Raw genomic sequence first — 16,360 nt, forward strand, 5'->3', positions numbered from 1 at the left:
AAAAAACAGTTTTATGATTTTTTTAAAAATAAAAAATCAGTAAATACTCAACATCTTTTATAGAAAGGGGGGGGGGGGAACCCAACCTGAAGCTGAGCTTTCTTTTTTTGCAGAATGCCCAACAGCCCCCGGACAACTTAAACAAACAAACATATAAAAAAAATAGTAGGGAGTCTTTTTTTTTAAACAACTGAATTTTATATGTATGACATGAACTATTACTACTCTTAAATGCTCTAAGCATACTGATGCATTTCAAACAGTTTTTTAAAACAATGTTACCTCATATTTTATGTACCTTACATACGCTTTTCATGAACAAAGTGCTCAAAGTAGGCATCAAATTAGATATGTTCACTTCTGCAAATCCCATCTTTGTACTTAAAAAGTACTACCTCTCAAGCAGGGAAAATACCCGGAACTTCATTTTGACCCAACTCCCAAGGAGTACATATTTCCAGGTTAACATTCCTGCTTCCTGTTGTGGCCTCGTGTGGTTGGAGTATGTCAGCAGTTTTGGGACGACCAAAGCATTGTTATCTCTGAATCCAAATAGTACCTATGGGACATTATGGTCCAGATCCAGGATCCACCAGAACATTCATTCTATTCTGGGGACTGATGGAAATCTATGGTGGGTCACCAGTTGACACGGACTGGCACACATAGATACTAGACCACTTCATACTGGAAATCCTCCTGGTATTAACTTCACTGGAAATGTTTTTGCTTGTAAGGGTGAAGGTCAAGTCCGAGGTCGTTTGCAATCAGCATTTCTGTCGCGACACAAGAACGAGCCAGATGATTATGCCCAGTAGATGTCAAAGAAAGTTTCCTCTTGAGATGGAGAATGGTTCCTCAGTAATCTACCCATGCAGTGTGGCAGTGTATTCGCTCTGGACCTCCATGACCAAGCAGTCCTGCTGATGTTACGCAAGCATCAGCAACAAAAGAAGTGGAACTTTCATTTTGGATGTGCCTGGGAAATCGTGAAAAGAACACTGAGAAGCTCGGCCTCTTTTAGGCCCCTTATTGACGGGGCCGAGCCAAAGTTGGAATGAAAAGCTCAATTTGCCTCTTGTTCAGAACAGCAAAGTACCTCGGAACCCCTCTTGGTCTCCTCTCAATCCTGCTGCTCATCACTTTTTATGAAAAAGTAACACTTGACTTTGACAGAATGCTCTTTTATTTGATTCTGCCTTTTTTTTGGGAGGCAACAATATAAAGTCCACCGTTAAAAAGTTGACTGGTACCTGATCCCACTCTGTTGTAACAGTATAAGCCACGGCCTTGGACTTCTTCTAGCGTATCACAACAAATTTACCTTGGCATACTGAAATAAACAATACAATCAAACTTTGGACCCCAGTTGTATCTCTTTTATTAATATTGAACCATATTGATGTATACCATATTTAACATTGTATTGCTTTGACACAGAACTGATAAATGGAAAAATGCAGAAGAAACTGAAACCTTTCTTTCAGAACTGAGACCTAATCACTGTTAACGACTGCCACACTCTCCTGCAAGCAGTGTTACAAACAATGGCGTTCCGAACATTTTTATTGTTTTCTCATCATTGGGTAATGGGTAAATTCACTTCAAACTTTACAACAAGGTCACAACAACACTTTTCAGGTTCTTGGAGAAGTCAGAAAGGGGCATTGAGCAATCTTGAAATGAAAATACCAAAAGTGCAGATTCATCAGATTCAAATCACAATTTTGCTGATGGACTCCAATTGACAATGTCACACTTGGAACTCCACTTGGACTTTGACACCAGTAGCCACGTTTGCATGAGGAGTTATTCTCCTTCCGAATGGAATCTTTCCGAAAGCAATGGTAAACATGGAAAGGAATATTCCAATCGCGTGTCTACATGCACCGCTATAACCAACCAGAATAGTCAATGGGGCATGCCCAGTAAAGCGTAAACACCAACATCACGTGATACCGACTTCCTCCAGTTTTTCTTTCACTTGTTGGAATAACTCCGTATTGCCAGTTTTTCCTTTGTCCAGTCTTGAAATTTAGTTTAGTTTTAGGTTTGGTACTGAAGGTTGTCTTTTGAAAAATGGCTGTGATTGAATGAGTTAAAAAGTAAACAGCTGCAGGCCACAAATGACCCCCGGGCCGCCCTTTGGACACCACTGCACATAACTAGATACTGTACATGTTGGCTTTCTTATTGATATTCAACATTGTCCAACATTTAATGATTGATCTCTATATATAGTGGGGTGAAAAAGTGTTTGCTTCCTGATTTTTTGTTTTGCATTTTTATTTTTATTTTTATTTTTATTTTTATTTTTATTTTTATTTTTATTTTTATTTATTTTTATTTTTATTTTTATTTTAATTTTAATTTTAATTTTAATTTTAATTTTAATTTTAATTTTAATTTTTATTTTTATTTTTATTTTTGTCCCCTACCTCGTGGGAGGTGATATGAGCATCCAATGCCATAATGGGTACCATAGTAAGTGTCAATATAGTGATATATATAGCACATCATGACTGAACCTTTCATGACTGAATTTTTGCTGAACTTTTAAGACCCACAGATTGAGTTTTGTAAAGAAAACCCTCTTCTTTGTTCAGAAAAAAGTATGATAATGTATATGTATAATGTACAAGCAGACAAAAAAACCACTGTCAGTGACTGATGCAAGATCGTGCTCACTGTTTTGAAAAAATGCACTGTGTAGTTCTGAAAGAAGTTTAGGATTGCAAGGTGCGTACTGCATCACATTGAGAGGGGTGTGATATTTTATGTATGTCTCATGTCAGTGAGCATTTTCTTTAAAAACAAATATGGATAATGACAAAATGAACTTGTTTCATACTTGTATCCGGCAAAAATGCATTATCCGTAATGGATACTAGTGTATAACGCCAAAAAACCGACAACATTTTTGGTATGTGGAATCAAACTATGGAACGGACTGAGTAAGGAACTTAAACAATGTACTAAGATGAGCGAATTTAAGAAACAATAAAAGCAGTTGATACAAATACAAGGAAGAAGAGTCATGTGTCATGTTATGTTTATCTCTATTATTACTTATCACAATTCACAATATGTATTATCATTATTTATTATTCATTCATTTTCTACCGCTTCTTCTCAGGTGGGTCATTATCAGGAGGGTCATTATATTATTTATAATAATTGTGAAAAGTCTTCATTACATCACCATAATGTTACACTACCATATCACTTTTTTATGTATTACCAAAAACACATTTGGAATACAGGAATTGAATAAATCCACTGCAACAGAGGTGAAACAGATTGGAGTTGGGGTGGGGGCGGGGGATTTAATAAGCTTTGCTTCTTCCTACTCCTTTTGGACATGGGGAACTGTGAATTGTATTATGTGATGTATTCCATTGTAACTTGATTATTATGTGATGTATTCCATTGAAACTTGATTAATAAATTATTGTTTACCTTTTGGTTGGTCAAGTTTATGACTTTTGATGATTATTATTATATGTATGTTATATATATATATATATATATATATATATATGTATATAAATTATATTTTAAAATAATTACCCTTTTTTCTTGAATGTGTGTCGCTGTCTCTATCTGAAAATGTTCACCATGAGCGATTCTGCATAAGAAACAATGATAACTTGAATGGGAAAATAGCATGGAACACAATGTAGCACATGAAAAGTGTACACTGGATGTTGTCAAGAGGTTGACTTGTGACTCAGTGAGGCCTGTTCAGCTGAAAGCCATTAAATGATGTTGCAAAGCTGTGAGTGTCCTGGTTACTTGTGAGTATTCAGTCAGGGTATGCCAGTGGACCTGACAGGCCTCCTCCAGGCGGCTCCTTCTAATAGGTGCTAATTGCATTCCACTCTGTGCTGGTCAGTAGCCAGGAGGAATGTGGCTGTTATTGCAGTGGATCCCTGGAGGCCCAGTCCATCAGCATACTCTTCTACACTCGGCAGTAATAAGCAATACACATCGGTCTTGCACAGTGATACACATGCAATATTCTGTGGAGTCAATATTATGAAGAGTTTTTCTCTTTCCGAATGGAATCTTTCCGAATGACCTTTCCGAAAGCAATGGTATAAATGGAAAGGAATATTCCAATCGCATGTCTACATGCGCCGCTATAATCAACCAGAATAGTCAATGGGGCATGCCCAGTAAAGCGTAAACACCAACATCACGTGATACCGACTTCCTCCAGTTTTTCTTCCACTTGTTGGAATAACTCCGTATTGCCAGTTTTTCCTTCGTCCAGTCTTGAAATTTAGTTTGGATCAAAAACAAACTTTCCGCAGCAGTCCAGTGCCGATTGCTCGCCTCCATTTTTATTAATGGAAGAGCGTCTGGAGCTGCGTGTTACGTCATATCTCAGCATTCGCTGAAAGAACGCACCCGGGAACAGGAAAAGATAAAGTTCAATCTTGCTAATATTTTATAATTAAGCTCGGCACATGTTTTATATAGATATGTATTTTCTTTTTTAATAAAAGTGGACTTGTGAATGGCGTATAGAAGGGTTTAGATTCTGTTCCACAGATGGCGCTAATGCACACCAAAGCTGCTTGCCAACCGCCAATAAACAACAGAAGAAGAAAAACACCACGAAGAAGAACGCAGTCTGACAACTTTTCGTTTGAGCGGGTACAAGATACCTCAATCGGATTGGGGAAAGGAATATTCCACCCCTGGGAATCCCATTATATATCCATTCGGATTGGCACTTTTCTTCTGTTTGAGCAAATAACCCGAATGGAATTGGAATATTTGGGTCCATGTAAACGTGGCTATTGTGTCACTCATGCAGACTCGGGTAATCCTCCGCTTCATTTGCTACTCGAGTGAAAGCTATAGTACATTGTCAAGGGGTGTGCAAACGTTTTCTAGCGAGAAAAATGAAAGGATATAATGACAGGATATGTCATATTTCATTGAATATGAGTTGGTGTCTGAGCAAAAGTGGACCAAATACACTTTGTGCAAAACACAGTGGATGTCTGGTTTTGGTTTTTCTTATCCAAAAAAGACCAGCATTGTTAGTCCAGTCACCAGTACCATGCCACCTCTATCAGGTGAACAATGTCTCTGGGCATTGGATATGGTCGAGGCTGGTTTGAGCTACAATGATAAAGCCAGGTGTATTGGGCTGTTCCCAAACCACAATCAGAAAACTGCATGAACGACACAACACAGCAGGCTCTGTTGATGATAGTCCGAGTCCAGGGCCAGAGAGTCCCGACCAGGTTCGCTACATCCAGTTGAAACACCTGCGGGACCCCCCCGGCAGAAATAACACCCGAATCAGTAGCCCCACTGTGTGTCAACACACAGGCCACACAGCTAGGAAACCCGAGTTCGATTCCATCCTCGGCCATCTCTGTGTGGAGTTTGCATGTTCTCCCCATGCATGTGTGGGTTTTCTCCGGGTACTCCGGTTTCCTCCCACATTCCAAAAACATGCTAGGTTAATTGGCCACTCCAAATTGTCCATAGGTATGAATGTGAGTGTGAATGGTTGTTTGTCTATATGTGCCCTGTGATTGGCTGGCCACCAGTCCAGGGTGTAGGCTCCAGCATCCTCCGTGAGACCCACGTGAGAATAAGCGGTAGAAAATGAATGAATGAATGTTTTCAAATTTTTCTTGACACATTAGATTTTTGTTTCGGTATGCCAATATCCTAAACAAATGATTCATATGAACAAAATCCATTTTGGGGCTTCAAAGTAAAAATTATGTTGGGTCTCAAAGTTTCTATTGACTATTGTGTATCGAGTGTATATTTCAATAAAAAATGCTCTCAGCTTTGTGATATAGGTGAAAAAGCTGGTTAATAGTATGAACTTGGGCATGCCAATAGTATGACGATATTTGCTTTAAAAAACTATCCGTGTTCATACAATCCGTATTGTAATAAAATAATATATACTGTAATATAATGATTAATTTCTAGTATGTATTTTCATGTGTTTTAAAAGAGAAATTGAATTACATTGAGTTTGCAATTTGGATGAAATGTTTTATGACTATTGCCCTTTTTTAGGTATTTGTACATTTCATGAAGGAAAGATGCATTGATGCAAATCTTTAATAATAATCCCTTATGAATATTCCTAAATAGGCTTTTTTACTCACAAACATTTCGAATTTAAAACCAGTATCATAAAAAACAAATCTTATTTTGAGCTGACACAAATAAACAAAAAACATGTTTGTGTGAGTGTGAGAGGTCTCACATTTTGGATTTGCTGAACATTTGTGGGCGAGTTTAAAAGGTAAAATGCTAATCATAAAGAAAAGTAATAATACAAAAATATGCTTGCTGACTATATTGTTTTAAATAATGGCCCATAGTTCTGAAATTGATATCCTTTTACATAAAATGTATTAGTGTAGTTGCACATCGAATCGTTTCCCACAAAGAGATTTGCCCTATATATTACATTTAAAAACGTATTTCTATCTGCAATTAAATGTGATTAATTGTGAGTTAACTGTGGTCAAAATGTGATTATCACGATCAAATATTTTAAGCAATTGACAGCCCTAAAATAAAATAAAAGGTATTGTAGAGCTGAATGGCATATGGATTGAATGAAGTCATGTAGCATTTACTGGGTGCATGGAACTGAAGGAGTCTGTTAGAGAATGATCTTCGCTGCCCTCTATTGTCCGATGGAGTGGGTGGGTGTGGTTGTCCATGATGGAGAGCAGTTTGTCTAGTGTCCTTCTTTCTCTCACTAGCTTGCTTGTGCGGGTTTGTCCGTCCGTTTTTTTGCTGGTTCACCTAGCAAAGAAACCACAGCAAAGTACAGGGCACCAACAACCACAGACTGGTAGAAGATCTCCAGCACCATGCTTCACACATTGAAGCTTCTTCAGGAAGTCTTCTTAGAAGACTTGACAGCATTGCTGTCGTCCTTCCAGTCCAGTTTGAAGTTTTCTCTTGCCCTCATTCAGAAGCTGAGGGTTTGCCTGGGACCACACTACAATGTCAGCAATCACTGTCCTGTACTCCTCCTGTCTGACACCCAACACCCAACCACTGCAAAGTCATCAGCAAACATCTACAGGTGCCAAGACCCAGATCGTTAACTGGAAATCAGATGTGTACAGAGTGAACAGAAGTGGAAAGAGGACAGTCCCCTGCGGTGCCTCCACCCCACTGACAACAGTATCAGACAGGGAGCTCCCCAGCCAGTCAAACCGGGCGAGTAATCAGTAATCCTGGAAACAGTGGCTTGTCGTCAAAGCTCCCGTGATGGTAACAGGTCAGGGACGTCATTGTTTCAAAATGTAGCAGATTTGCTGGGCTACATTTTCATAAAATACCGTTTCATGGAGCCATAACTCCCTTTCTGCGTGGATGAAAGGCCCAAATGATAACATAGTTGGCAGTTTTGACCTGAAAACATTTCTGTGTGGATATCTCTTTAGTTTATGATATTGGTAGGATTCCATCTCGCCTGAGAAATCATTTGATGATTGCTATACTGAATATTTTTGCCCGCGAGATGGCAAACACGTTCCCTCACTGAGAACACAAGAGGAAGATGATGTGCCAGTCATAATGGGGAGGAAGAAAAAACCTCCTACCCTTCCTCGTCTTCCTACTTCCTAGTATTGTTTGCCACACTGCAGATGAATCACTCAACAATGTCAGGTTAACTCCTATATTCATGCTATTTCACCAAAATATCATGTATGATATGATTTACATACCATAGCATATAAGAAAAACATACTTGTTTTGTGGTGTTTGATGCTTTTTTATGATAAAGCAAATTTGAGTGTACAATAGAAGAAATGTAGTTGAGAAAATGGTTGTGTGTTTTAATGCTGTGTGCTTTTTTGTACTTTATATGTCTTGTGTCATTTGACGTCATAAGGGCTTGGGAATATATAATATAACCCACCTCTGTTTTTAATATCTAACTTTTTATACCCTAACTACTGTGCCCCGCCCCGCTTTTACTCATGTTTTAACTGTGGATAAACAAATGAATGTTGTATTTTAACGTATCTTTTACTCCGTTTACTTGTTTTTATTCAACTCGATTTTTCTGTAAAGTGTCTTTGAGTATTTTGAAAAGCACTATACAAATAACATTTATTATTATTATTATTATTATTATTATTATTATTTGAAAGAAGAAAAAAGCAGTCCAATGTTGGCAGAATATTGTACATTGTAAAATCATGCTACTATGAAAAGTACTCCCAAATACATAGTGGTCTTAAACACTTACACTTACCTGATAAGACATATTTCAATATGATATTGAAAACTTGGGGAGTGAGGATAAACTATTAAGAATCATCATGAAAGCTATAGCAAATAAGTCATATTCTTTCTGTATGATTGCAATCATTTGGAATATTTTCTGAAGCGAAAGTAGCTGAGTGCACGTTTCCTGGTCAAATGCAGCACAGAAAGCAGAGCTTCCGCTCAGAATGGCAACAATGTAATACGTTGGGTTCTACATCACAGCTTGGACTCTACTTTTGATATTTTCTATGTTCAGTGCTTTCATTTTGTATACTTTTTTTCATTTTGGTATCGTTTCCAGTACATTTACTTTGTTTAGAGTGTGGTGGTGCACATTTACTTTATTAGTATCCTTTTTAGGTTCAAGGTTGGGTGTGGAAGCAATTAGCCGCCACAAACAAGGGATAAATATACGATTAGAATGCGAGGATAAGGATTTAACATTGCACACAAGTTGGACTGGAGCTACTACAGGAAAATATCATTTATTCTCCTGGTTCTGATCAGAACTTGTGCAGCTGCATTCACAGACTTTTATTATAAAGACCTGCTAGATGTATAGAACATCCATTCCACGACATGTCGCACCCATACAAATTCCACAATCCTTTGCTATGTGAGGAATGAGCCTGCTCACTAACCACTTCATATGCCACCCTTTATGGTAATGGTAATGGTAATGGTAATGGTAATGGTAATGGTAATGGTAATGGTTTTATGTCATTTCAACATGCATCAGATTCCAATTGAGTGCATCCCATAATCAGTTCCCAGTTCCACATGTCCAAAAGGAGTAGGAAGAAGCAAAGCTTATTAAATCCTACCCCTCCATCTGGCACTTTTACAATCAGTAACTGTTACATTTGTTCCCTTCCTGCTTTCCTAATATCGTTTGTTTTTTAATTTTAATTTTAATTTTAATTTTAATTTTAATTTTAATTTTAATTTTAATTTTAATTTTAATTTTAATTTTAATTTTAATTTTAATTTTAATTTTAATTTTAATTTTAATTTTAATTTTTTTAAATGTATGTCCCATACCTTGTAGGAGGTGATATGAGCATCCAATGCCATAATGGGTACCATAGTAAGTGTCAATATAGTGATATATATAGCACATCATGACTGGTTCAAGACTCTTCATCCTTGTATTTAGCAAACATCAACTGCTTGTATTGTTTCTTGAATTGGCTCATCGTTGTGCATTGTTTGATTTCCTTGCTCAATCCATTCCATAGTTTGATTCCACAGAGAAGTGTTGTAGAGAAGTATTGGATGACATTTTTAGCTAATTGCTTATTTTTAGCCTTATGCATTATTTTAGCTGTTTGAAGATGAACTATATCAGCAAGTTGAAGTATTTGTGATTTTAAAAATAAGGAGTTAGTATGTTCTCTGTAGGCGGCATTATGAATTATCCTTACTGACCTTTTTTGCAGTACATTTAGCCAGTGAAGATTGCTTTTATAGTTATTAGCCCATATTTCCACACAATACAATACAATACCACACATTCTTTATGTCTTAATATGAGATAATATTGGGTTTGACAGACATATAACACCTTTTTAATTGGCAAAAATCAACTCGAATTGTGAATGTAAAAAAGTACTTCATTGTACTTTGGAAGGAGAGTCCTGAGCACCTGCAGCAGCAGGGGACATGAGCTCCGTGCTGCAAGGTCAACGTGAAGGGAGTCACCTTACTGTTTTTATTGTCATATCAGAGGCCCCTCTGAAGGCCGCTGAGATCGAGATCATGGACATCAACAAACAACGTGTGATCTGCCTTCAACGTGTTTAGCAGATGTGTCAAGTCAAATAAATAGGAAGGAGATTCCATCACATCTTCTTGGGGAGGGACAAAGAAAAATAGTAAACTAACTTTCACAACTTTGCATAGTCTTCATCAGGGCCGTGAAGTACCTTTTAGTACGCACATATTCACATATTTAGTAGGTACGTGTTCACATACACTGATGGGAAGTCAGTGGAGGTAGAACATCATGAAAAAAGATGAATACGTACATTGGTAATGGTAATGGTAATGGTAATGGTAATGGTAATGGTAATGGTAATGGTTTTATTTCATTTGAACATGCATCAGATTCCAATTGAGTGCATCCCATAATCAGTTCCCAGTTCCACATGTCCAAAAGGAGTAGGAAGAAGCAAAGCTTATTAAATCCTACCCCTCCATCTGGTACTTTTACAATCACTAACTGTTACATTTGTTCACTTCCTGCTTTCCTAATATAGTTTGTTTTTTTGTTTTGTTTTTGTTTTTTTTGTTTTAAATTTTATTTTTGTCACATTTCTTGAATTGCCAATTCAAGAAACAATACAAGCAGTTGATGTTTGCTAAATACAAGGATGAAGAGTCTTGAACCAGTCATGATGTGCTATATATATCACTATATTGACACTTACTATGGTACCCATTATGGCATTGGATGCTCATATCACCGAGTACTTCGGTACAAGGTATATTATTTAAAAAAAAACCCCAAAAACCTTAAACTGTATTATGGAAAGCAGGAAGTGAACAAATGTAACAGTTACTGATTGTAAAAGTACATTTTAAATGTAATTTTTACATGTAATTTTACATGTAAAATTACATTCTGGTAATGGTTAGGCCAGCAAAGGAGACGTTGCTGGCCCTGCCTCCACACCATTGATCCATAATCTCAACGTGTCCAAACAAGCTGATTTTACAGTCACTAGTTTAGGATGAAGTAACAAAATGGTATAGAAAAACTGAGTAACTAAGTAAAAAATCATATTAAATGTCCAGGTGTCCATTTGTCTTTATTTCTTATTATTCTCTGCATCTATAAAACTATAATTATTGTTGATAAAATGTGTTTTGGGTAAGCAATTTTGAGTATGTGGAGTGTATTAATTAGATTTACATTCTTTTCTATGGGAAACTTTGCTCTGGTTAGAGTCTGTTTTGGTTTGAGCTGGACTTCCTGGACCAGATTAATGACGTTAGGCAAGGCATGACTCTAATTGTAATGTCAAGGAAATTTAAGTCCATGACTTTGCACTTTTAGACTTTATTTGGGAAAAAAAACATGTAAATTTTTTTGTATAATTCAAAATGTAATGATTTCCTAACCTGACCAAAATAAATACATATTCATTATGAAAAGGACTTTGTATTAAACAAAAAGTCATTGGTTTAAATAGCAAAAGCAAGCTGAAAAATGTATGAATATTTGATGGTAAAGGAACATTTAGTTTTGTTTTCTATCAGCTGATGTACACACACAGCCAGCACAAGTACAACTTGTACATGCGGACGTTTGGCTTCATGTCTATCCTGGTATTCTTGCCAGTGTTGTTGGGGGGACGGGGAGAGGTGGGGGCTGCTTGGGAACCAGTGAGTGGCTTTGTTCTCTGACATTGTTCATCTTCAGGATGTCCTTTAGGAAAGTTACGTAGGAGGTCAGAGGAGACGCTCTCTCTTGCTGTTTGGAGGGAAGCCAGGAGGGCCTCCTCTCATGTCGGTTGGAGACCAACAGGCACTAACAGGACTATGTGACAGTCCGGTTAGGTTTTTGGACCCCGATGTAGACAACCCAATGGTTTTTGTATAACAAATACAAAAAGTACACCATAGTACGGCAAAAATAAGCTTGTCAAGAATAAAAGTAAAAACCAGCAAACAGAACTGGGGAAAATGTCAGGAACTAATAATATTGCTAATTATCTTAGATCTGGAAAGAAAACCAAAGCTAGGAAGGAAGGAAACAAGGAAGGAAGACGCTGTAAAAACAGGGAAAAGTAACATACAAAAACTTACCCATAATGGAGGTCATCAAGACATCTGTCAGAGACGGGTTTGATAAGGGTAATGTTTTCATTTGATTTGAACATGCATCAGGTTACAATGGTATGGTTATGATTTTTTTTAATACATACAGAACTTTAAAGTAATGTACGTAACTATATTGTACTATAATTGTGCTTTTTTACAACCATAAAAAATAGAGATCTAGATGTAACCATCAAAAAGGGAATATAATAATAATATAAAATAAACACAACATGACTTCCTAATCCTTTAGCAAACATCAACTGCTTGTATTGTTTCTTGAATTGGCTCATCGTTGTGCATTGTTTGATTTCCTTACTCAATCCATTCCATAGTTTGATTCCACATACTGAAATGCTATGGCTAGCATAACGTAGTCCTAGCATAGAAGTGTTTCAAATGTACTTCTTCCCTGAGATCATATTTCTCCTCTCTTGTAGAGAAGTATTGGATGACATTTTTAGATAATTGCTTATTTTTAGCCTTATGCATTATTTTAGCTGTTTGAAGATGAATTATATCAGCAAGTTGAAGTATTTGTGATTTTAGAAATAAGGAGTTAGTATGTTCTCTGTAGGCGGCATTATGAATTATCCTTACTGACCTTTTTTGCAGTACATTTAGCGAGTGAAGATTGCTTTTATAGTTATTAGCCCATATTTTTAGGTAATTCGTTGTTTTTAGCCTTATGCATTATTTTAGCTGATTGAAAATCAATCAATTAATCACCAAGTTTTAATATTTGTGATTTTAGAAATAAATAATTTGTATGTTCTCTATATGCGGCATTATGAATTATAATTTTTTGCAGTACATGTACGTGTAGAGTGAAGATTGCTTTTATAGTTGTTACCCCATATCTCCACACAATAAGTTAAATGTGGTAGTGAGCAATGAAGTGTGTGGAGTGATTTTTGATCGAGAATGAATATTGCTTAGTTCAATATTGCAATTTTAATATTTTTATATGAGATTTTCATCTATTGTGATCCCCAGAAATGTATTTTCATTCATCATTTCAATGTCTACAACGTCTATTTGTATTTACTCTAACATATCTTTTTTACAATTACCAAACAGCATGATTTTAGTTTTATTTAGATTCAGTAATCCAACTGTAAATGTAACAGTGGATTCCCTCGTGAAGCCATCTTCACCACTGGGAGCAACATTCCCACTAGCCTCTAGGAAACACTGGGATCAAGCATGCCCAAACCAGTTTTTTAGCTCATTAACAAGAATGCACAGCTACTAGTCCTTTTAAGCAGGGGTCAGTTATAGCAATGGTGTCACACGTGGGACGAGCCGTTGATGTGGGACGACCCTACTAATCTACATATAATGTTCAACAATTACATTTTCCCTTTAAATTATGAATAATTGAATACAACATGCTTGTATTAATGCTCCCATGACTTCACATCCATAGGAAACACAGAGTTGAGCATGTAGTTTGAAATTGATATTTCTCTTTCTTCTGTACAAACAATGTTTTGGACAAGTCACAAACAACATTGTGCTGAATTATTAGTTGTGTGGTATTTGTAGTGCATATTTTCTTGATAAAGTTTTTATATTGGAAGTCATTGGTGCAAGTGTACCAATGTGGTCATTCAACGCTTCTTTCCTGAAGACATTTAAAATAGTTCTTGCCATCTCCTAACTGGGGCAGACTTAATTCCATTTGGGTGGCTGGAATACTTTTGAGGATGACGGAGGTTAAGCCTACCACCATGTGAGTCATGAGGGTCACATGACTTAAGGTGCTAAGCTGTCCACTGAGAGATGACTTTGAATGTCCAACATCACCTTTCATTTTGATGAGGGCTCATGAAGACGTTTGTGTGAGAATGAACATGCAGTGAATCTGATACAGTATAATATATATCTCCTGTAGTAAAATGATAATGGATATCATGTGTATTAATGCAGTATTAATATAGATACATAATGAGAGCATACCCCACACAATGTGTTGTCAGTAAGGAAATATTATATGGTGCCCTCTTTCAATGGGAATTTCTATACACTTGGAATAGCATGGTTTTATCCATCCATCCATTTTCTGTACCGCTTATCATTGTCTTTAATTTGTAAGACAACACATTAATGTAAATATGATATATGGCATAATACAGCACCATACTAGCTTGCTAATACGTGGAAATAGAAAGGGAACATCAGCGATGTTTATGTCATCAGAAGTTGACTAATTCTCTGTTATGTATCATAGTTATTCATGTTCACTTTGTGGAACGTTGTGGTCAAGCTAGTCATTTTGGGATGTTTGTGGAATATCTTTTTTTTTCATATTCTACACTACACTTTCTCATTGAAAGGAAACAATCAATTTCCATTTCAGGGATAATCAAAGAAAACCTAATTAACTGTGCATGCAATTTGAGAATAACATAAATTTAGAAAGTAAATATTTAAAACTAAGTCAAAGTATCCAAATAAGGAAATAATACTTACAAGGGAGAATCATAGTAATAAAATGTAACAAAACCTATCCTTAACAAAGGGGGAAAGAGACTGAAGATACAAAAATATGAGACTTAGCACATAAGATGGCATTTAGACAGAAATATTATGGATGCAGATGGATTTCTTTGTAGACAATAGTGTAGTCCAAATGGCTGGTTGGTTGGAAACATCTGTCCTTGGTGTGGTTTCCTCACCAAGTAATGTCTCCACACAACTGCAACAACAAAGAACAGTTTGATCATGTGAGCGCCTGTGTGCACACCGGCATGTGTGTGTTTGTGTCTGTGAAAGGGCAGTTAGAGTGGGAAGTTACAGTGGGAAGTTACCCGTGACGGTAAAGTGCCATGCTGAGTTGCAACATGAATAACAGGCACACAAGCAAATATACACAAAACTAAGCAGAGAAGAGTCATTAAGCAGTCTAAGTGAGCCCTGGAAAGGAGAGGAATGAAGATTAGCCGCAGCAAGACAGAGTATATGTGTGTGGAAGAGTGAGGTTACAGGGAGAAGAGATTCAGAAGGTAGAGAGTACTTGGGGTCAACAGTCCAGAACAATGGTGATTGTGAAAAGGAGGTGAAGAAGCGTGTGCAGGCAGGATGGAACGAGTGGATAAAAGTGTCAAGTGTGATGTGTGATAGAAGAGTTTCAGCTAAAATGAAAGGACAGGTATACAAAACTGTGGTTTTGACCAGTGAAGGTATTTGCTCAATTTTGCTAGCTAAAGATAAAAGCAAACACATAGTCTCACAAATACAAAAGATACTTATACACGCACCCACAAAAAAAGGACTAACGTGACAACTGACAGTAAAGGTGGAAACATTGAGTACGCATATGACAGCTTGCTTTGCAACAAAGGAAAAGCAGAATGTTCCAGACGCCTTGATGCCCCTACAAAGGAACGATGCCTTGATGCCCCAGCGAACAAACAAAAGGAGAAACACCATGAAAGCGGTTCAAGCAAGGATGGGTCCAGGGCTCCAGCCTCAGGACTCCAGCCTCGAGTGTATAAAAGGCCGGACAGGGAAAGGAAGAGTGCTTTTTTTGCAGCTGCGCTGTATTAAGACCCGCTTACCTGTAGGCATACAGGGACTGCAGATAAGCCTGGACGTCTGTATTAGGTATTGTTGTCAGTAGTGATGGCGAGATGAAGCCCCATGAGGCTTCGAACCATTTCAGTCAAACCACCTGCTGGCCTTGGATGGAATTACAGGCGGATGTACCTTCATGTGTGATGCATTGAATGCTGATCTGTTTTGGCTCTTGGAAATGATTATGTACTACAAAAAATTGTATAACCAAATGATTAATCTACAAAGTGTAAGATAAAATATACAGTATATATAAAATACTGGATGTTTCCTTGTCCATAAATACCACATATCATGTGATATGGCTAGCTTCATCATGGTTGTGTTGGTAATACTGTAATATATTAATATTATAATGTAGTACTATTAACCTTACCATGGACGGGTGAAGGTCCAGTTTCATCCTTATGTTCATGAAAGGCACGCTAATGCCTGAACATGGATGAGGTGTTATTATTGTACCCCAAAATAACGTTACAAAGTAACGTAACCGTATATTAACCAAACCCTCCAAACCATCGACAAACACTATCCACACACTCAACTGACTGACTCTCACCACAAAACCCCACATTTTAATGTTTAAGCCTGAGGGGTTGATATCGCTGGAATAAACAATCTGGTTCTCATTCTATAAGTTGGTTCTTTAAGATTCCCTTATCCTCTATTCGAA

The sequence above is a fragment of the Doryrhamphus excisus genome, linkage group LG11 (assembly GCF_037039965.1).
Source record: "Doryrhamphus excisus strain RoL-2023G ecotype Guam linkage group LG11, RoL_Dexc_Guam_v1.1, whole genome shotgun sequence".
Classification (NCBI taxonomy): domain Eukaryota; kingdom Metazoa; phylum Chordata; class Actinopteri; order Syngnathiformes; family Syngnathidae; genus Doryrhamphus; species Doryrhamphus excisus.